The 22,224-nt window shown below is 36.9% G+C and overlaps 1 protein-coding gene and 1 long non-coding RNA gene across 3 annotated transcripts in view; one reads left to right on the top strand and one right to left on the bottom strand.

Moving 5' to 3' along the window:
• Positions 1 to 21,072, bottom strand: part of LOC129397766 (uncharacterized) — a 99,387-nt gene extending 78,315 nt beyond the window's left edge. Inside the window, exons 1-2 of the long non-coding RNA XR_008625370.1 lie at positions 20,785 to 21,072; positions 19,724 to 19,872 (exon numbers count right to left, since the gene is read on the bottom strand). This is a non-coding gene — a long non-coding RNA (uncharacterized LOC129397766). The remainder of the gene's footprint in view (positions 1 to 19,723; positions 19,873 to 20,784) is intronic.
• BDP1 (B double prime 1, subunit of RNA polymerase III transcription initiation factor IIIB) overlaps positions 1 to 22,224 on the top strand; it is a 286,362-nt gene that overhangs the window by 147,015 nt on the left and 117,123 nt on the right. The window lies entirely within an intron of this gene.

The raw sequence follows: 22,224 nt of genomic DNA, 5'->3' as shown, positions 1-22,224 counted from the left end.
AACACAGCTGGGGAGGCTACACTTGAAAGGGAAGAGACTGGAGGCCAGAATATTGAAGAAGAGGCTGAGTCCAGGCAAGAATTTGCTATACTTGCCTGCATAGGCAAGAGTGAAGGCCTGTACTTAAGAGAGATGCAGTAGGTATGCAGACATGGCTACATAGTTAAGGAAGTCGGAAAAAAAACTGAGATTTGTGATACTGGAATGGAGTGTGGGAAAAAAAATCATAGTTTAGTAAGACACTCAGGTTACAAACATACATGCTGGAGAAAACTGCAATTTTAACAAATGTATTTTAGCTTCTCTGACTCATGAATCTGAGCCCTACATATGTCTTTTTGTTTGTTTTTGTTTGTTTGTTTGTTTTTGAATACTAAATGTTTTGAACACCAATTTGGATGGCTATAAAGTTTAATGTGAACTAAAGATATCATAACTTCTCAAATTCAGGCTTAATGCTTCTAAGAGTAAACATGTTCAGAATTCTAACCAAGAGCATAAGGAAATGTAATGACATAACTTTGTTAAAACTAGATTTCGATGTCGTGTTTTTTGAAGCTATGAATGTTAGATGATGGGGAAACTCCCAGGTCTTTTCTGCTTTACATAACATGTAAGTATTTTTGTCTCTTTTTGCTGGTTACTTTCCTAGGCATTGAGGAGTACAGGTGAATTCATATATTACCTTTGGGGTAGGTTTTCACTTTGTGCTGAATGTCAACCTGTTCCTTGAATGGGCATAATTCAGAAAAAAAAGCTAATTTGTGTGTTATTATCAGAGATTATAGTTCATTTTTTATTCTGGCTGTTGTCTTCTTTGAAACTTTTTTCTTTGTAGGTATACAAATTTGGATAAGCAGCCAGATGTATCAGGCAAATTCTTGGGGAGATCCATGTTTGCACAATTGTTGATGTAGTTGTTTTATAGAAGAAAAACCCACCAGGGTTGCTGAGTCATCAGACTCCACTGTACTCTTTCACTGCAGTAGAGAATATAGTAAGAACTTGGTTTGGCTCAGTACAACATACTAGCTCAGTGATAGCCTACACAAGGTATTATTTAAGACTTACTAATACAATTGAATTTATGTAGGATTATCTTCCTTTAATTTTCCTATTAAGAATAACTTAGGGACTGCAAGGGAGAAAGGAATGTTTTATTGAAATAAGTGGACATTATCATAGCCAATACTTACAAATGTTAGAATTTGGAAATGAAAATGAGGCTTCTATGTTCAAAACCCAGGATGGAGTCTAGGGCTTTGTCTCTGACACCTCATTGGAGATGAGTCCTGTCCTCTGCTAGAAGATCTATTTTAGTGCAGTCCTGGTAGGAAAAGAAAGCTGGCCCCTAGCCAATGGTAAATAGGGGTTAACAGAGATGAGACATTCAGATACCAGGCTTGTGAGCTAGAGAGGTGACACACTGCTTACTTAATGGTGTCTTATGTAACCTACCTCCCCCACTATTCTTTCTTCTTTTCTTTTCTTTTTCTTTCTTTCTTCTTTTTTTTTTTTTTTTTGTTTTTTTTTTGTTTTTTGTTTTTGAGACCGAGTCTCACTCTGTCTCCCAGGCTAGAGTTCAGTGGCACAATTTCAGGTCACTGCAAGCTCTGCCTCCTGGGTTCAAGCGATTCTCCTGCCTCAGCCTCCCGAGTAGCTGGGATTACAAGCGTCCGCCCCCATGCCCGGCTAATTTTTGTATTTTTAGTAGAGACAGGGTTTCACCATGTTGGCCAGGCTGGTCTCGAACTCCTGACCTCAAGGGATCTGCTCAGCTCAGCCTCCTAAAATGCTGGGATTACAGGTGTGAGGCACTGTGACTGGCCTCCCCACTATTATTTCTTTACTTTATGAAAAAAACTTGCCACTTCGTCTGTCGGTGCAGTGTGGTCTTAATGAAAAGGCCAGGTTCAAGTTGTAAGTAAAAAAGTAATAAAAGGCAATATGTTATTCTTTCCCTGTAGCTACAATTTTGTGAGCAATGGGGACCACGGGCATGGGACAGTTTCACCCAGAGGAGCTGTGATCTCCCAAGAGACATCAGCAGTTGTGGTCTTGCCTGGCAGATGGCAGGAGGTCAGAGAGGGAAATACAAGACTTTTTTTCTAAGAGTATAAGCGAGCACCTTGGGAGTTTCGCAAACAGCCAGGAGAGAAATCAAGTGACTCAGGGGCAGCAATCAAGGCAGTGATCCTGAGCTATCATAAAGGTGTCAGTTGATGAAAATAGGACCTGATGATATTATCCCAAGCCTAGAAATATGGGTTGCCATAGGTTCTTGATAAAAGTTAGTTTTCTGTCTCTAGGTAAACAGAGGCTTTTTAAACTTGAAATTATTAGGGAGATTTGAGACCAAGATTGTAGCTAGAATCAGTGACAGGGCAATGTCAGTGAAATATTGGGACGTGGGCTATCCAGTTGCTGAAATAATAATAACCTCCTCGCAGTAGTGTGCTTGCTGTAAGCCAGGTGCTTCACTAAGCACATTTATTATAGTATCTCATTATATAACTACCTGTTAATATTGTCTGTGTTATGCTATGAAAGGAAATCAGAGCATTAAAGAGTGACAAAAATTGTCTAAAGCTACATAGGTAGTAAGTGGTAGGCTCAGATTGAAATGTCAATGTGTTGAATTGTAAATGCCATTCTTTTAACCATTATGCCCTTCCAATTCTACTTTACAAACTTGGATGTGCTACCTGGTAACACTGTTAAGGTTGGGAAAGCCAAAGGAAAAACAATTATTATTTTTCCTTTGAAAAATTGTTATTTGTCATTCATTAAGATGGGTGCTTTCTCATACTTTACCTCATTTAATTCTCAATACAATGAATAAGAAAATATAAAATGTGTATTTATACCTTTTAAACACACAGAAGCAAAGGATTCTCCAACTCTCACTCTATTGCCACCAAATTTATTTCTTATGGGGATTTCTCTTTCTCTACAATCTTCTGCAAAAGAGAGCATGTTTTGCCATTTTCTCTCCTTTATTTCTTATTCCTAAATTTAGCTCAATATGAGGGAATAAAAGCCTGGTGTGAAAAACTCTTTTTTCCTAGGTGGCATCTCTCCTCCCTCTCTTTCTTTCTGTCTTTCATTTTCTCAGTTTCAACCTATTAGTAGTAATAATTTTTAAAAAGAGTCATATATACATATTAATCACAGAATTTAACCTAGATGTTTACATAGATTTAAATAAGAACGTTCTACACATCTTTATTTCTCTATCCTATATTACAGAAGTTTTGGTAGAAATAGTGTGTGTATATTACAGTGTGTATGTATGTGGCTGTGTGTGCATATGTATGTATATCTCTGTCTATTCTAGCTGCATGTAATTTTTTTTTTTTTTTTTGACAGAGTCTTGCTCTGTCGCCAGGCTTGAGTACAGTGGCATGATCTCGGCTCACTGCAACCTCCGAATCCCGGGTTTAGGCGATTCTCTTGCCTCAGTCTCCCGAGTGGCTGGGAATACACGCACTACCCCGCCCAGCTAATGTTTGTATATTTAGTGGAGATGGGGTTTCACCATGTTGGCCAGGATGGTCTCGATCTCTCGACCTCATGATCTGCCCACCACGGCCTCCCAAAGTGCTGGGATTACAGGCATGAGCCACTTTGCCTGGCCTGTATGTAATCTTTTATTCATTTTACAGAGATCATTAGAATTTTCTCTCCTGCTTTCTCATGCACTCCATTCCAGGTGACATCCTATACACAAGCCACATATACAGTGAGAAACTGCCTACGCTGAGTTGACCTCAAGTAGGTAGAAGGCTTTACACAGCTTCAAAAGTCCCTCATTTGCTCTCATCAAAAAAGGATATCTGCAAGGGGACTAGAGACATTTATTCTAACATGTGCATCAGGACTCAAACAACTTCTGAGGTGTCCTCAGTCACCCGGAGGGCTCTATTGTCCTACTTCTCCTTGTTGCCTGTGTTCTCCTTTCAATCTCAGCCTAAAGTTCTTGTGGCTTTGGGACATCACTGTAGCTCCTTGTTGGGTATTCTCTCCCTTTAATTATTTCATGTGATAGATCTTGCTTCTTTTCCCCAAGGAAAGGGATTCAGAGTGGGTCAGTTGAATTTCTTAATCCTCAATCAGACAAAAAAGTAGATCATGAAAAATAATTGATGGGTGTTAGGCTTAATATCTGGGTGATGAAACAATCTGTACAGCAAACTCTCATGATACAAGTTTACCTACATAAACCTGCACTTCTACTCCTGAACTTAAAATAAGAGTTAAAAAATAGATTATGATAAGATTTTCATTAATAAGAAACTGTTTGTTGCATTTCTAACACAGGGGCCTTCAATACCTCAACTTAAAGAATGGAAAGAATAGGCCAGGTGCAGCGGCTCATGCCTGTAATCCCAGCACTTTGGGAGGCCGAAGAGGGAGGACCATGAGGTCAGGAGATCGAGTCCATCCTGGCTAACACAGTGAAACCCCGTCTCTACTAAAAATACAAAAAAAATTAGCTGGGCGTGGTGGCAGGTGCCTGTAGTCCCAGCTACTTGGGAGGCTGAGGCAGGAGAATGGTGTGAACCTGGGAGGCGAGCTTGCAGTGAGCCAAGAGTACGCCACTGCACTCCAGCCTGGGCAACAGAGCGAGACACCATCTCAAAATAAATAAATAAATACATAAATAAACAAAAAAGAATGGAAAGAATATTGGCAAGGTAGATTTTGCCAGAGAGTATCAGTGAGATGCTTTTAAAGAGAAGCAGCTTTAAGCAGCATTGTTTCTTTTCTGATTAGTCAGCTCTTCTGTTTTATTCTAAATTAGCTTTCATTGCTTTTTGTGAAGATCAGGTATTGGTAAGGACTCCTTATTGCATTTTCCTAATCTGAAACTATGATGTTATTATCACTTGTTCCTAAAATACATCTATACCATAAAAAGTCTGGGGCAATTACTTTATTTCTGGCTCAATGTCTCCCAAGATGATCTCAAACACAAAATCATTACTGTTAATATTTATAAAGTCTCTCAAAAAGTATGGATTTTTCTAATTTATAAATTTGTATGCTTCTTGCAGAAAATCCTTAAACCTTTCTTATTTTTTTCTTTTCTTATGTATCAGTGTGAAATCAATTTGAAAGTTATAAAAGGCTTTACATGGTGCTCTTCACTTGCAAATTGGTGGGACAACATTCATTATGATAAAAATAACAGTAAAACAAGTATGATTTTATTCACAACAATATTATTCTTAATCATATTTAAAAGAATAAAAAGATAATTTACTTATAATTACAACAAAGTTCTTAGCAAACCATGCAGAATAACTTTTTTCATTACTAAAATATCATAGCGTGTGTCCGGGTGAGTGTCTCTATGTAATTACCATCTGTGTCAGGGTGTTCATTTCTAGCACTTCAGTAGTCTCTCTTTTGTACTTCTGTCAGTCACCCCAAAAACGTACTGATAGTGTTGGCTAAATGAATAATGCAATAACACTTTTATTCTACTTGCATTTTATGTAATAACTAATAATGTTAAAAAAATGCTTCAGATTTATTTTACACACCAAATAAGCATATTGTATAAACATGTTACATACATGATAGTTATGTTATCTGACAATGTTAGAAACAGGCATTTCTGACACTCTTCAATATTTTTATTTTTATGTAGGAATCATAACAAATGCCTAAGGAACTTAATGTCTACAAAACTATTTCTGCTGTTTAAAAGATACCTAGCAACTGGAATGTTAAATTTGCTCTATTTGTGTAAGTAGTTATGCTGTTGTCAGATTGAGATGAGTAACTCCAGGACCTATGAAAACTCTACTTTCTATTCCTACATGACTTCAACAATTCTGCTCTGTCTAGTAAGTGATTTATGCACAAAACTCAAGGCAAGTATTTGAATACATCTTACACTTTCATTGGTAATGGCTTTATGTGGACAAAAATGCTATCAATTCTGAATTTTCCTTTCGGAATGCAAAACCTATGAAACATTTCAATAAATATAACACAAGCAGAATCACCCTCTTTACCAATCCTCAAGATTTTGAAATGTTTAACAAATCTGACATTTTTAATTTTTATTTATTTATTTAGTATAAAAAGCAGATAGGAAAATTCGGCCTATTTTTTGTACTTAGTATGGGTCACTAGAGAGATAGAGAGAGTGAATGGTCTTTCAATAACCTCGAACTACAATGTGTTCAAAAGGGGAAATTGGAGAGGCACATGAACTTGAATTCTGATTATAGAGAAAGTGCCAGAGCACCCAGCTCTGCACCTGGGAGTACAGAATTCTTAAAACAAGGAAATGCTTACTCAGATTCCTCCAAATATGGAACAAACCACTTGGGGAAACAACACATTTTAACTTTACTGGTTCTTTTCAAAATAAGATCACCAAACTTCTTGAATAGGACACTAATACAACAGACACACAAACAAAACCAAAGACAATGAAGAGACTCTTATGTTGATACATGTGTGGCTACTTAGTCATGAGGGTTAGATAACTCAGGAGTCTGTAAAAACTAGACTAGAAAAGACCAGGAGAGGCGTGAGGGTGGGAGATGGCCGGTAGCTTCCTAAGTTCATATGTTGTTTAAGACCAAGGGTAATATAAACACTATCACACAACAAGCTTTACTTTGTTAAAAGAATCAGTGTGAAGCATTCATAGCTTTAACTAAACTTTTGTGTTAACTGTTCTCATTCCCCGCTGCTTACCTCTGGGCTGAGTTCCTCTTTTCATGCCTGCAGATCAGAGCATAATTGGACCTGCTCTTTTTCCCTAAAATATTTTTAAGAACAAAATGGCTTAGCATCCCATAGAGAAAAACATTCCTGATGTTTAATTATACTTCTCAGTAGATGTAGAATTGTGGGATGTTAAACCTGTTTACTTTTTGTTTGACAAGAGATATGTCTCTATTATTTTTCTATTATGTTCCCCCTTGGACACTAGTCACAACATTTTTCTTTGCATTCTTTTTCTCTCTGCCTTTTAGATGTTTGCCTTTAGGGGCGCTGACAAAAACCATTTTATTTGGTGGATCTGCATTAGAAATCACTTCTTTTCCTGACAAGCTATTTAAAATGTCACTTGTGCCTTGTGAAGGCTTTTAGAAAAATACAGAGACCTGGACCCAGATGACCCAAACTGTGTTTCTGCAAGGATTGCAATTTCCTTTTGAGGATTATGGTTCCAGGGAAGATTGCTTCTAAATATCTGTGAGAGAAATACTTTCCAGAATTATTGCTGTTGTTTACTCTATATTGATTTTTAGAGTATTTTACCTCACTTCATATAAAGGACAAATAATAAAATATCATTTAATTATTGTAATATTAAATATAACAGTGTAATTATTTCTCAAACACAAGAGATCAAAGTGTATCTCTTCGGGATGTGCTTTTTGACTACTGATTATCAAGTACAATATAGCCAATTTCAGTTGTTTGTTCTACCAATTACACTTCTCTGAAGATCAAAAAGCCAGAGAATAGGAATTAGTGTAGCTCCCCTATACTAAATATCATCCAGTTATGAAATACAAAGCTATGAGTGGTGCTTTTGAAGAAAATTGACGTGTGACTTAAAATATGCATGTTCATTGATCACAAATGGATGAGAAATGTCACCCAGTTATTACACAGAAAAGAGCTGATTGAAAATAGGTGACCTTTACCAAACATGTGTGAACAATTTCCACTGTTCATTAAAGTACAAGATATCTACATCATCCATAAGGTGGATATGATGTTGGAAATGCATTAAACAGATTTCAGTGGTTACTACCATGATAAGTGTTTTGAATTAATCTAATTGTTACTACACTTTGTGTTCTCTGACATTTCATCAAGGGGACATAGGGAAGCAAAATTCTTTTCAGAATGTCAGGAATTTAATTGCCCAAGTAGAAGGAAGAAGCATTGGCTTATGAATAAATAACTATGTTTTTAATTTGAAGAAGATCACCAACTATTCTTTTTACAAAGGATTTGGGCACATAAGTGCCTGTCACTGGGAATATAGTAGTGAATGACACAGGCATAGAACCTGCCATCAAAGAGTTTGAAGTGTGGCATTATTCAATGATGTAATGAGTTCTGTGATTGGATTATAAGGGACATAGAGTGTGCTATGGAAACTGATAGAAAAAACATTTGAACTCCACTTGTAGGGGCCAAAAAACACTTGTATGAAATGTATCTTGAGTTCTGAAGGTCAATAGATCTAGTCAGACAAAAAGTCAACTTACTGTGACAGACAGCAAACATGAAATCTCAGACATAGGAACCAAATGATAGCAACCATGGCTGGGTCATAGACTGCTTGAGATTAAGAAAAAGCAGATATGATGCAGCATCCAAACCTCACATTGAAATGGATGCAGCCATATTCACCATATAAAGATATGGAATCAACCTAAGTTTCCATATCTTAAGATATCTAAGATACGGAATCAATCCATCACAAAATGACTGGATAAAGAAATGTGGTGTATATACAAAACGGAATACTATTCACACATAAACAAGAATTAAATCATGTCTTTTGTGGCAACATGGATAGAACTGGAGGCCATTATCTTACGTGAAATAACTCAGAAACAGACAAATACCGCATGTTCTCACTTATAAGTAGCACTAAATAATGTGTACAAATGAACATAGAGTATGAAATGATACACACTGGAGACTCAGAGCTTGGGGGATGGAAAAGTGTGAGGGAGGATAAATAACTTAATGGGTACAATGTATATTATTTGAGTGATGGATACCCTAAAATGCCAGACTTCACCCTATGCAATATATATTGCATATAACAAAATTGTACTTGTACCCCTTAAATATATACAAAAAAATGGGTGTCCAGTGGGGGTTTTAATTATGTCTTTAAAAAGCAGGGAAACTACAAGAGAAGCCTTAACATGGGGGTAATAGGGCAAGCTTGTATTCAGAGATATCAATTTTCTGTCAGTATATGGCATTATCTTGTGTAGAAAAGGAATACGGTAACGCGGCCATAAGGCAAGTGACAGATGAAGGTGATAAGAACTGTGGGGAAACAACGAGGGAAAGCTAGGGGAGAGAAAGTTAGAAGGCAGGATTGAAAGGACCACATGTTAATTGGATCTGTGGGAAGTGACAAGTGGGAAGGCAAAGATGTTTGCTGGATTCCTAACTTGACACATTGGGTGGATTAGAGTGCCACTTACTGAGATGGTAAAGAGAGAAGACATAGAAAAGGTTTTGAGGCGAGATTAGGGAATGCACTGATATCTCCCTCCCTCTGCCCCTCCCTCCCTCTCTTTTCCTCCCTCCCTCCCTCCCTACTTTCCTTCCTTCCTTCCTTCCTTCCTTCCTTCCTTCCTTCCTTCCTTCCTTCCTTCCTTCCTTCCTTCCTTCTTTCAACATATAGTTACTATCTCTGTGACAGACACTGATCTAGGTGATGAGCCTGCAGTAGTAAACAAAGCAAGGTTCTCATCTTCACAGAGCTTACAGTCCCATTGGAGCAACCATCAGCAGGTAAGACACAGTAAATCTGAGATGAACAATAAGGAGAAAGAGATAGGGTGGGTGATATTTTAGGTAGAATGGTAAGAGAAAACTGAAAAATTAGTTTCAGCTAATATTAGCGACAACAAGCTCTGCACAAAAGGGTCAGAGTTTTTGCCAGAGTTAACCCTTAGTGTTCTATCTCTGAAATAAAAAGCTCTGAAGTTCTCCTTCTAAGAATGTCAATGGTGTTAAATTTAAATAGCTCAGTTTGACTTTGATTATCCAGCAAGAGTAGAGGCAAAAAAGTGGCCTTTTCTGTTAGGTCGCAGTCAGGAGGTAGGAGGATGTGAACACTTCTCCACGTCAGTACTAGCAGATATGGCCATCCATATTCTTCACTTTTCCTGAACTCTGAAACTGAAATACATTCATTCATCTAATCCTGCAATACAGAACCCCTGAAAATCACCTATGGATTTATAACTTTGCCAAATTTATGCTCATTCAACTTTATTTGGTTCAAAGCTCTACACGTGAACTTTCATATATTCTTGGCACAGCATTTAGGTAAGTGACTTTCTCTCCCTTCAACTCCACTAAAACTTATTTTCTCCTATAGTATACATATTTTTGTTTTTCATGTGCCTTTTTAAATTTTTTAAAATTTATTTTTTAATTGACACATAATAATTGTGCATAATTATGGGAAACAGTGTGATGTTTCAACATAGGTATACGATGTGTAATAATCAAGTTAGGGCAATTAGCATATCCATCATTTCAGAAATTTATCATTTGTTTGTGGTGAGAGCATTCAAAATTTTCTCTTGTAGCTATTTTGAAATATATGTTATATTAGCTATAGTCACCATGCTGTGCAATGGAATACTAAAACTTATTTCTCCTATCTAACTGTAACTTTGACCAATTTCTTTCTATACATCTTTTTCCCTCCCCCCGCCACAGCCTCTGCTAACCTCTAATCTATTCTCTACTTCTATGGGATCATCTTTTTCAGATACCGCACATGAGTGCAATCATGAGGTATTTGTCATTCTGTGCCTGGCTTATTTCACTTAACATACTGTCCTCCAGGCTCATCCAAGTTGCTACAAATTACAGAATCTCATTCTATTTTATGGCTGAATAGTATTCTACTGTGTATATATACCACATTTTCCTTGTCCACTCATCTGCTGATGGACACTTAGGTTGATGCCATATCTTGGCTGTTGTACACAGTGCTGCAATAAATGTGGGAGTGCAGACATCTCTTTGACATACTGATGTTATTTCCTTTGGATACAGACCCAGCAATGGCATTTTGGGATCATATGGTAGTTCTATTTTTAATATTTTGAGAAACCTTCCTACTCTTGCCTATAATGACTGTACGAATTTACATTCTCACCAACAGCAATATGAATTCCCTTTTCTCCACATCCTTGCCAGCACTTGTTACTTTTTGCTTTTTTGATAATAGCCATTCTAACTGAGGTGAGATGATATCTCACTGTGTTTGTAATTTACATTTCCCTGAAGATTAGTGATGTTGAGCATTTTTTCATGTGCCTGTTGGCCATTGTATGTCCCCCTTTTGAGAAATTCTATTCGGATTGTGGGATAAGAACTCAAACACACAGATTTAGAAGCAAAAATAGATAAATGGGATTACATCAAAATAAAAAGCTTCTTCATAGCAAAGGAAACAATCCACAGCGCAAAGAGACAACTTACAGAATGGGAGAACATATCTATAAACTATGCATCTGACAAGGGGTTAATATCCAGAATCTATAAGGAACTCAAACAACTCAATGAAATAGAAACATAGAATTCACGTGTTTTTGTTTTGTTTTGTTTTGTTTTTTGTTTTTTGAGACGGAGTCTCCCTCTGTCGCCCAGGCTGGCGTGCAGTGGCGCGATCTCAGCTCACTGCAAGCTCCGCCTCACGGGTTCACGCCGTTCTCCCGCCTCAGCCTTTGCAAGCTCCACCTCACGGGTTCACGCCATTCTCCTGCCTCAGCCTCCCGAGTAGCTGGGACTACAGGCACCCGTCACCACGCCCGGCTAGTTTTTTGTATTTTTAGTAGAGACGGGGGTTTCACCGTGTTAGCCAGGATGGTCTTGATCTCCTGACCTCATGATCCACCCGCCTCGGCCTCCCGAAGTGCTGGGATTACTGGCGTGAGCCACCGCGCCCAGCCCAATTCACGTGTATTTTTTTAAGTAGCTGATAACATGTATTTCTATTTGAAGTAGTAAAAAATAAAATGTAAAATTCAGACTAGAGCAGCAATAAATCTAGCTTGCCCTTCTGAAAATTCTTTAATGAGTTCTCATTATTCCTGGGTTAAAGTTCACACCTCTTACACAGGCATCAATGAAGCTGCTCTTTTTTACATATTCACCACTCCATTGTCGTGTTCTATCAAACTAATGTGGTGCTGGAGGGTGTCAGGAATGCACCCAACATATCTCTGTGCTTTAGCACATAGTGTGATTTCCATTAGGAGCTAATGGTCTCTCTTTTCCTGTCTGTCTAAATTCAAGCTATTCTTTAATTTACAGATAAGGGAATTCCTCTTGGCCTCTCTGTTTAAGTCAGGAGCTATTTTTTGTGCATTGACAGCAGTCTGTACATATGTTCCATGATGGCAGACCACAAGCATTGTGACTACTCGTTCTTTAGTTCCCCTCTCCCACCATCAGGCTGAGCATATTATGCATAGGAACTAGGCCTTGTCAACATGTATCCCTAGCACCTAGCACAGCACCTAACACTTAAGAGGTACACAATAGTTACTGAGTAAATTCAATGGATGAATGTCAATGAACAAATATGGTTGAATCTTACACATTAAGATTTTATAATGTGTTAAAACGTTAACAACAAAAGCAAAAGCAATTGCCTCAATTCTAATACAACAGCCACAGAAATTAATTTGGAATATTCACTCAATCTTGGTCAACAATATTTTCTGAGGATAAACTCTGTAACAGACACTATCTTAGGTACTGAGTTGCAGCTTTGAATAAAAGAAACAAAAAGCCTGCCTTCATAGAGCTCACATTCTAATAATGGGGAGTGGGGAGAAAAACAATAATCAAATAAATTTAAAAGAATATGGTTGATAAGATTTTAAACATTACAGAAGAAAATAATAGAGAAGAGTAATAGGAAATTATAGGGGCAGGTTTGTAATTTTTAATTTATATTACCATAATGATGGTAATATAAATTATCCAAAATTTATATCTATATTAATGAAATATATTTCCCTCTATTGTTTATAGATTTTGGCAATAAGAAATAAATATGGCAGTTGAGATTAGAAAGGGAGAAAAGTTTAAATAAAGAAGAGAGATGAAATCAATATCCTTGCAATTCAGTTTTGGGAGAGAAGAAAGTTGAACTGACAAAGAAGAAAGTCTTAAGGCTACATTGCTAGAATAAAGAGAACTGAGATGTTACCAGAGAAGTCAGCATTTTCTGATAAGTTTTGAACTTCAGTATGGAGTTATCTTGGGCAATGCTATAGCCAAAAACTTCTAGGTATTGGGAAGGGAGAAGCAATGAACACCCTGTCCCTCTTAATTGCAAGGAATTAAATATGTCAGCGATACTTACCTAAATATTTTGCTTTCTAAGACATCCAACTATTCTATGTCCAAAATAGTTATGTAGAAATCAACAATAGATTAAATATACACACAAAATTTTATATTATATATTAAATATAATATACATATTTCTCAATTTTGACCTGGTTCAGAATTTTTCTTCACCTTCCTGAGATGGGAAAAGCTTCTCAAGAAGGTTGATCAACATCTGATTCAGGTGAGCTAGGCAGTGAGTCTCATCCTGTGAAACGTCCTCCAGTAGACACTAGTCCACCCATGGCAGCCATGGGGCAGAGTAGGGGGCAGTGGTGATATGAGAGCAGCATTTCTCATCACCAGTAGCATCAACCTCTCTGGCAGGTTGTCAGAAATGCAGAATCTTGAGCCACACTCTAAAACCTCTAAAAAAGATCCCCAGATAACTTGCGTGCCTGTTCTTAAGGTTTGAGAGTTGCTGGTCTACAGCAGCAGTGTCCAATTGGGGCTACATAATAGAGTTACCTGGGAAATTTTTTTTTTAAATCCCAATAATTAGGCCACATTCTTATATATTCTGTTTTTGTCAGAATCAACTGTATATGTCTCAAACTGTGGTTCCTCGTTTCTTTTCTACAACTGAAAGAAATCTACCAAAGTTTTGACCTACTAAACCCACTAAGGTTTGACTTGTGAAATCAGCACTCCAGGAATGAGACCCAGGAATCTGCTTCTTTATTTAAGTCACATAGCAGTTGATTCCTATATGTACCAAAATATAAGGTGTGGCTTGGAGGATGAAAAATAATGGATTCCACTGTAAAAAAAAAAAAAGAGTTTCTCTATGTTTATTATTTGAATCAATATGCAAAGTATGCAATGGAATACTTTTGCATATATACACTGGTAGTTGATAACTTTGTCAAAATTTATAATTAGAGGTTTTAAATACCATAGAAAAATATGGATGAATTAGTGAGTGTGAGGAAATAAAAATACTGAGTCTCTCCAGAGACAGACATTTAGATAGTTATCTTCAAGACATTTAAAAATATTCTACCACGGTCCGGCGTGTTGGCTCACACCTGTAATCCCAGCACTTTGGGAGGCGGAGGTGGATGGATCACGAGGTCAGGAGATCCAGACCATCCTGGCTAACACGGTGAAACCCTGTCTCTACTAAAAATACAAAAAAAAATTAGCCGGTCATGGTTGCAGGCGCCTGTAGTCCCAGCTACTTGGGAGGCTAAGGCAGGAGAATGGCGTGAACCTGGGAGGCAGAGCTTGCAGTGAGCTGAGATTGCGCCACTGCACTCCAGCCTGGGCGACAGAGCAAGACTGTCTCAAAAAAAAAAAAAAAAGAAAAGAAAAGAAAAAAAAATTCTACCAAATATTCATTATGCTGATAATAAAAAAATCATGCAAGATGAATGTTTCTCTTCTAAAGAAGCAGTCAGCAAACTTTTTCTGTGAAAGACAAAATAGCCAATATTTTTAGCTTTGCAGGCTCTACAATCTTTTTCTGCTCTACTATTCAACTCTGGCTTTGTGACTTGCAATCAGCCATTGACAAGATGGAAATGAATAGGTGTGGCTGTATTCCAACCAAACTGTATTTACAAAAACAAATCATGGGCTATTTTTCTGGCCCCTGTAATACCAAGTTAGATTGTTGACTACCAGTGGTCAAATGGAACTTCTTTTTCAAGACTTGTTCAATTCCTTTCAATGTACGTAAGAAAGAGTCAAAGAATTCAGTTGCTAATTTAGTCCTCATGACAAATAGGATGGTTTCTCTAAAATGGCTCCTAAGTTACATTCTTTTAAGAAACATCCACTTCATCTGTGTAAATCCAACAGGACCCCCAAAAAAGAGTATGCCCCAAAATTCAAAATGTACTTATATAAACACAGTGTTATGAAATTGTTCCTGGAAGTTTTGCAAGATCCACGTGTTCATTGTTGCTTAGGAGAGAAAAGATCTCTAATTTTTGCTACTTTACAGGTAAGGTGACAGCTAATAATAAGGTTCTCTATTTATAATCATTTATAAACAACTATCATTTTCTGAGGACCTGAGCAATTGTGGATATATCAATTCCCTCCTTTATTTCTCAGAACACTACAATAGGATAGGTACTGTGATTGGCTCAATTTTAAATAACATAAAAACAAAGTTTAGACACCTTAACTGACTTGTCCAAGGCCACAGAGCTAGAAAATGCCCTCAGCTGGATTTGAACCAGGTAGTTGAACCTAGAACACGTACAGCCACTAAACATTACTGCCCTATCCATTGTCTACCAGAACTATGAACATGTAAGATACTGAGTTAGTTGTAATATTTTCATTTGTAAGGGAAATAGATGTGCTCAATTTGAATGGATTAACAGGACTACAACTACAGAGAAAAATGTGAATGTGAAAAATGGGGAAGTCTCACCACTGCATGGTATGCCTGGAATACGATATGGGATATCAACCCAGGATAACACAGTACTTCCTCTGAGAAGCACTCTTTTCTTCTTGTGCTTAGCTATTAGGGTAAGTTAGAAAATGTGTCTGTTCTTACTGACCTAATGCAATTAACCTCTTTTCTTTCTTTTCTACTGGCCTCATTACTGCAGCTTATTCATGATTTCCACAGACTGTCCTTTCTATGTTTCTCAACTTCTTTTCCTGGCCACTAACTGCTGAGGCTCCACATGGTATTTCAAATTTAAGATAACCAAGTCAAATATTTGTTATTTCACACAGAACATTTTTATTGGCATGGTTCTCCTGGAAGGCCACATGGTGGCCATTGGCCAGTCTAGAGAGGGCTGTCTTAGACCTTGGCACATTCATTTCTCATCAAATCTACTGCGGCCAGTAGAGCCTAGACACATGGTCATATTTTCTTGGTGGAAACACCTATGCATTGTGAACTGTTACCATTACAAGCTCTTCTACAATATTGTTCTTTATAGATAATATTCATTCTTTTGGAATAGTAATACAGGAGGTAATGTGTACATATACTTTGTTTTTTCTATTATTCTTATACACAATTAGGATAAGCCAACCATTTTCCAACAACCTAGAGAATTGAAAGTACGCTGGTTGGTTGTTGGAGATTATACACATATATGCCTTGAACATATTTCTAGTCATTGTGGAACCTGTTATTTACAGTATCTGGTACAATGTCATCTCTTTCCAGATTTGGGAACATGTTGGAACACAATAAATTATCATATTTTATAACCATACAACCTAACTTCTAGTTACCATCTTAGCACATCATTGGATATGACAGCTAATCATATTAAATTTTCCAGGTCACCTCTAATCTTATAACATCCCTCCCTTCTTGTCACAGGATTAGATCAAATATTAATTGAAAAATATTACCACAATATCAACATGATTAGCTACACCAAACCTCTGTGGACATATGGGAAAGTTTATGTAAAGTCAGCATAGCAAATAGGCTGCTGAATATGTAAGTCTGTTTTTTCTGAAGTCCACTTCCAACATTCAATTCCAACAGTTAGTTTCTCTACCTTTTCTAATATTGTGAATATCTTTCACTATTAACGTGAGTTCCCTTAACTTCCTTTTAATTGCATTTCAATACAATTAACACTGAATTTATATCTCTACATTTTATTTTATTTTATCCTGAGAGTGTGTCAACCTCTCTTGGAAAGATGTGTATGTTACAAATACTAAATTTCAGTAGAGACTTTGCTTACAGTAGAGTGCTTTTTCTGTCAGTAGTAATCAGAATTAGCTGGAAGCAAAGACTTGCACACTAACCTCTTTCAGAAACTAAAAGAACAAAGTACATGCTGGTTTCCAATACTGGTGGTGATGGAATTTACAAAATCATTTATTTTGTGTAAACAAGAGTTAACCTGTTCTAAAGGTAATATGATTACTCTGTACTATCTTAAAAATAGTCTTACAATATTCATGAGTATCATGTCAAGTGCTGGAAACAGTCACCATATATGAGGTAACAAAAAGGTATAGTATAGAGTGTATGAGTTTTAAACACAGCCAGATCTGAATTTTAGTTATAGGTTCATTACTGTATGCCCTTGGCCCAGTTACATATGCTCTCTCAGATTCCAGCTTTCCTTCTGGAAAATGAGGGCAAATAACATCCATGTTAACATTTCAACTTTCATATGTTTTTATATTTATCATTTATTCATATATAAAAAGTTTATAACTCAGCTATCTGAGTTGAGGAAGCATGTGAGCTAGATTAGATACTGCCTATCTCTAGTGTCTTTTATGGAACATATTACTTATTGAGGAGCAAGTTATAGAAGAACTTGAAGCAAGTTTTGTAAAGTTTTAAAAGATTATTTTATTTAAATTTTGAGACTTCCTACTCTAAGTGAGGTTATCCTATGAGATGTTTTCCCATCTTACAGAAGAAATAAACTACCCTCAATCAAATGAAAAATAGAATTCAATATAGATTAAGGAGGCAGATGCTAAGTAAAATAAACTGTTACTAATTCTCAGTTGAACCCAAGATTTTCTTCATCCTCCTATCAGTATATTGCAAATTCAGACAACTATGACAATGGTAAAACTCCTTTAAGCAATTGCATTTTTAATTTTTTAAATTAAATTTGTATTTTAAGTTCAGGGGTACATATGGTGGTTTGTTATATAAGTAAACATGCGTATTGGGGATTTGTTGTTTTTTGAATGAGAACTACAATTCCCTCAATTTTTAAACATAGATATTTCATTAGACAGTAAACACAACCTTCAATGGACGTACTCTGGTCAGACACTTCAGTGGTCAATACATCCAACAAAAAAGTTCATTGGGTCTGATGCCACCATCAATTCTGAAGTTGGCACAAGGATAGAGATGTTTTCAGCGACATGCAAGTTCGCTAGTAGCAAGTGTGTGTCCCTGTTTGGTTAATGTTGCCTCTTTCTGTTTATCAAGTTTGCTTAAAAAAAAAAAAAAAAAAAGAAGCCAAAGACCCAGGGACAGTCACTGTAGTCAACACATTCTTCTCTCAATTATCTTTAATTCTATTGAGAAATCATCTCCCCAGGGAAAAGAGATAGAAGTCTCAGGACAAGAGAAGTAGATAAAAGTCTTCAGGCTTTAGCTACAAACATACTGGTAGCCAAGTACACATCAGCCTTTGGGAACCTTGAAAATAATTTACTCCTCTGGAAGAAGCAGTAACATCGACATCAGCCTGAAAAGCTCTCCAGAGAATTTCAGAATGATAGCCAATTATTAGAAAGTGTTCTGACATCTTTATAAAATGTCCCATCTCAAGAGATCCATAGAAGAAAAGGGAAGTCAGCACTTCAGGAAATACGAGTGCTCACTCTGAAAAGCACACTTGAGATACCATTATAAATCTTTATACAAAAGCAGCTAGATATTTACATTTTGCTTTAACAATAGAAATTAATTGTTAAAAATCAACCTGTTTCAGTATTATATGTGATATTTTAAATAATGTTTATTTCATTATTTGAAAACTTTTATGTCATACAGTATCAAGGTAAGTGATTGCCAGTATTTAGAGTGCAGACTAATAGATCACGTAATTATAGTGATATAATTATTTAATTACTCTTAATTACATAAAAATTTATCATAATATGGAGTAAAACCATCAGGCATGTATGCGCTTAGTAAGGTAGAAAAGAAAAAGTTCAGGTAATTAAACTTTGGAAAAAAGTTGCTTACAATACCTTTCTAGATATTTTTAACAAGCTTACAAGAAAATGGGTAAAAAAGAATTAATATGGAATGGTTTAATCTGAATTACCTGGATAATTGCCCTAAATGATATAGGAAATGTAAGCTTCACTTCGATTCATTATATCTTAATAATAAAAATGAAATAAAACATAAAAAAGATTTTTTTACAAACACATAATCTCTTATTGAAGAATTCTTTCAAAAACAAGCATTTTAGAAAGCACTTAATTTTCCTTTGCTTTCTTTTTTTATTCATGTCATAAAAGAAATCCACTTCTGTTGAATAAGGACTATAAATTATATGAATGGTATAATAAGTCTTCTAGTTTCATTTTTCTTAATACTTGCATCAGAAACTATAACATTTAAGTTTTAAGTTCCAAATGGATACTATTAAAATATTCAGGGATTTAGTCCTAAATCCTTAAACCAAAAGGGAGCTCAGGAATATTGCTAAAGTAGAAAGCTGCACAAAATCTCAACTCGCATTTGCAAATTTTCTTTCCATCTGATTTAACTTTGAAGCTTTCAGACTCAGATTTTACTATATGACATCAACAAATCACTTCAATCAAAATCAATTTACCCTGGCAATGCACAACCCTCCAAATAGATTATTAAAAAGGTAAAATGAGAAATTAACTATCTTTTCATGTTCCCTTTTATTTTCTCTGGATACAAGGCAGAATGAATGTATTTCAAAAGAAATTGCCCTGAGATATCATTATCTCCAACGCCGTTTTCACTCCAGGAAACTTGCTTATAAATTAAGCTTTTCCTGACACAGTCACTTGCTGCAGTGCAGATTGTCAGTTTAGTCAGTTAGAACTTTCAATGCAGAAATTCAGTGCCATGCAGTCACCCGGATAAAGCAGCACTTACCTTAATTGAAATTTTCTCTGTGAAAGAGGTGAGAAATCCGTCAAATCAACCATCAATGATGGGGTGGGGAGATCGAAGTTTTCAATCAACACCCTCGAAGTAGCTGCATCCTGTGCTCCTTTTCCCTGTTATGTTGAGCTCCTCACTGTCTAAGGAGAGAAAAACATCAGCTGAAATCCTCCGAGGTTCCCAGTGAGTAAATGAGGACTAAGCGATGTTTCTGAACGGGAGATTCTCCGTGAGCGTGCTCCTTTTGGAGGCTCCCTAACACTCTTGGCAGGTCCCTGGAGCCAGGCGCTAATCATTGACCTGATTAGCAAGAACGCTCCGGGTGCGCAGGCAACACACGCCGAGGGTTGGTGGGTCTCCCGGGAACTGGAAAAGGCACCAAGGCCACTTGGGAATCTTGTCTTTTCCAGCCTAATGGATGAACTACAACTATGATTATAATTTGCAAGGAGATTAGCTGCCGTGCTAGCCATCGCAGGACTTAAACAAATGTGCTTTCTCCTGCTGTTTTTCAAGGTGCCTTCGTGTAAGATATTAGGTACAGTGAAACAATTAATAGACTGATAGAGCTGATTTGTAAGACAAGCTTAAAGCTGAAAAATGGTTAAAGCGATGTGGTCAAAGAGATAGCTGCACTTGTCCCTGCCGCTCGCCTGCTACATACTTCAACCTTTGTCGAAGTAAAATGAATTTAAAGGTTTATTACAGCCCTCCAGAGTGCAACTCTCTGAATTTATAAAAAGGAAGTATTCATACTAAATAAGCATATTTGGCAGATTGCTACAGACACAAGCACTCAAACCACGGCATGAACACAGCCTTGCTTGTGTAGTTTTCCAAACGGCATTTTCAATTAGCATTAAACTTGCAAAAAATGTTTGCATTGTACCATTAACCAGAGTAACGTAGGAGAATACAGCACTACACCTAACCGAATCATCTCTTTGATTATCTGTTGAAATACTGATTTACTAAAACAAAAACAAACAAGCATATGAGAGGATCGAAAATATCTAACAACTTTTTAAACGTAGTTATGTGCCGTTACCAACCTGCTGGTCCCCATCCGTCATCCGCTCTTTCTGCCACTGACCACCTTCTCAGCACTTCCTCATCAAGTTCCTAGTTCCCTGAAGAGATCTAACTCTCTGGAAAAGGTCACATAACTGAATGCCAAAGCCCCAAATGGTTAATTTTTGACAGCTCTCACTTTTGCAGGAGAAAATTATGCAAATAACATAAAAAGAACAGATGAAAAAAGTAATTTGCATGTCTTGAGGGTGAGAAAATTCTCATTGCCAGAGAGAAAGCTGACGACTGTCCTCTCACAATGATCCTGAGTGATATGTTCAGCACTTTTGTTTTTTTTCCAGTGGGCCTCACTTGGGACATATGGCATTTCCTTGATGTGTGTGTGCGTGTGTGGGTGGGTGCGTGTGCTTGCGTGTGTGTGTGAGAAAGAGAGAGAGGAAGAGCGAGAAGCTATATTTACATTGTGATATTTATATATATCTTAGAAAACCCTCAAATTTCAGTAGGCGAATGCACTAAGTATAAATAATAGAGAATCCGTTTGCCTTATACATTCCCAAATATATTTTTAAAGTATCTCATTAAAATACAAGCTCTTGGTGAAACTTTTTGGACAAAGTAAAACTTCAGGGTAACTGAATTGCTGTTACTAAGGCAGGTACTCATCCTACTCTGAAAACGGAGACGGCCCTGCAGGAGACCCAGGAGGTGGGGCTGTAGCCTCCCATGCAGAGGTCTCTTGCTCCCTCAGCTGGTGGAGGGTGACAGCAGAATGTGAAGAAACCCAGTCAACCACTTCAGGAGAGGGAGAACAATTTTTGCTGCTGTAAAGCAGGAAACCCATTATCCAATTTTAGACTGGCATGAGAGTGTTATAGTAGAAAAGAGGCTGCTTACATCGAAGTAAATGCATCTTGAGCATAAATTGTAAAAATAAGAAAATGTAACTGCTAATTTCTCCTGAGAGGGTTCCAACTAGTCTTTAACACAATACTTGTAAATAACAGTGGGATAGATTCCAGGGCTCTAATGTGTAGTTGGTCATGCAATTAAAGCACTCCGTTTCTCATATTGGTCTAAGTCCCATTCTGAGGATCTTAAATCGTGAACTATTTTTAAAACTTATTAAAACATTAAGACAAGGCTTATTTTCCTGAACCCTGCCAGCCAACCCGCAATCATCATCACCAACTAAAACAGGTGCACACGAAACTCTGTGCCATAGTAGATGGGTTCTATCTGGAAACTCCAACTCCATGAGACTGCCCTGATGACATTTCCAAATAACCAGCCTTTCTGTTCTCATAAAATCCAGAGGTCTTTCAAAACCCTGAATGGTTTCTACAGAGAGTATGATGACTCTTCAGTAGTTTTTTTAACCTATGTTGGAACACTAATTGATTTTATGTGAAAGTACACACATGAAGAACAAAGCAAAATAAGACCATTTTGTTGGAGGA

The sequence above is a fragment of the Pan paniscus genome, chromosome 4 (genome assembly GCF_029289425.2).
Source record: "Pan paniscus chromosome 4, NHGRI_mPanPan1-v2.0_pri, whole genome shotgun sequence".
NCBI classification, from domain to species: domain Eukaryota; kingdom Metazoa; phylum Chordata; class Mammalia; order Primates; family Hominidae; genus Pan; species Pan paniscus.
The sequence above is the reverse complement of the archived record's forward strand: the minus strand, read 5'-3'. Positions and strand labels throughout refer to the sequence as shown.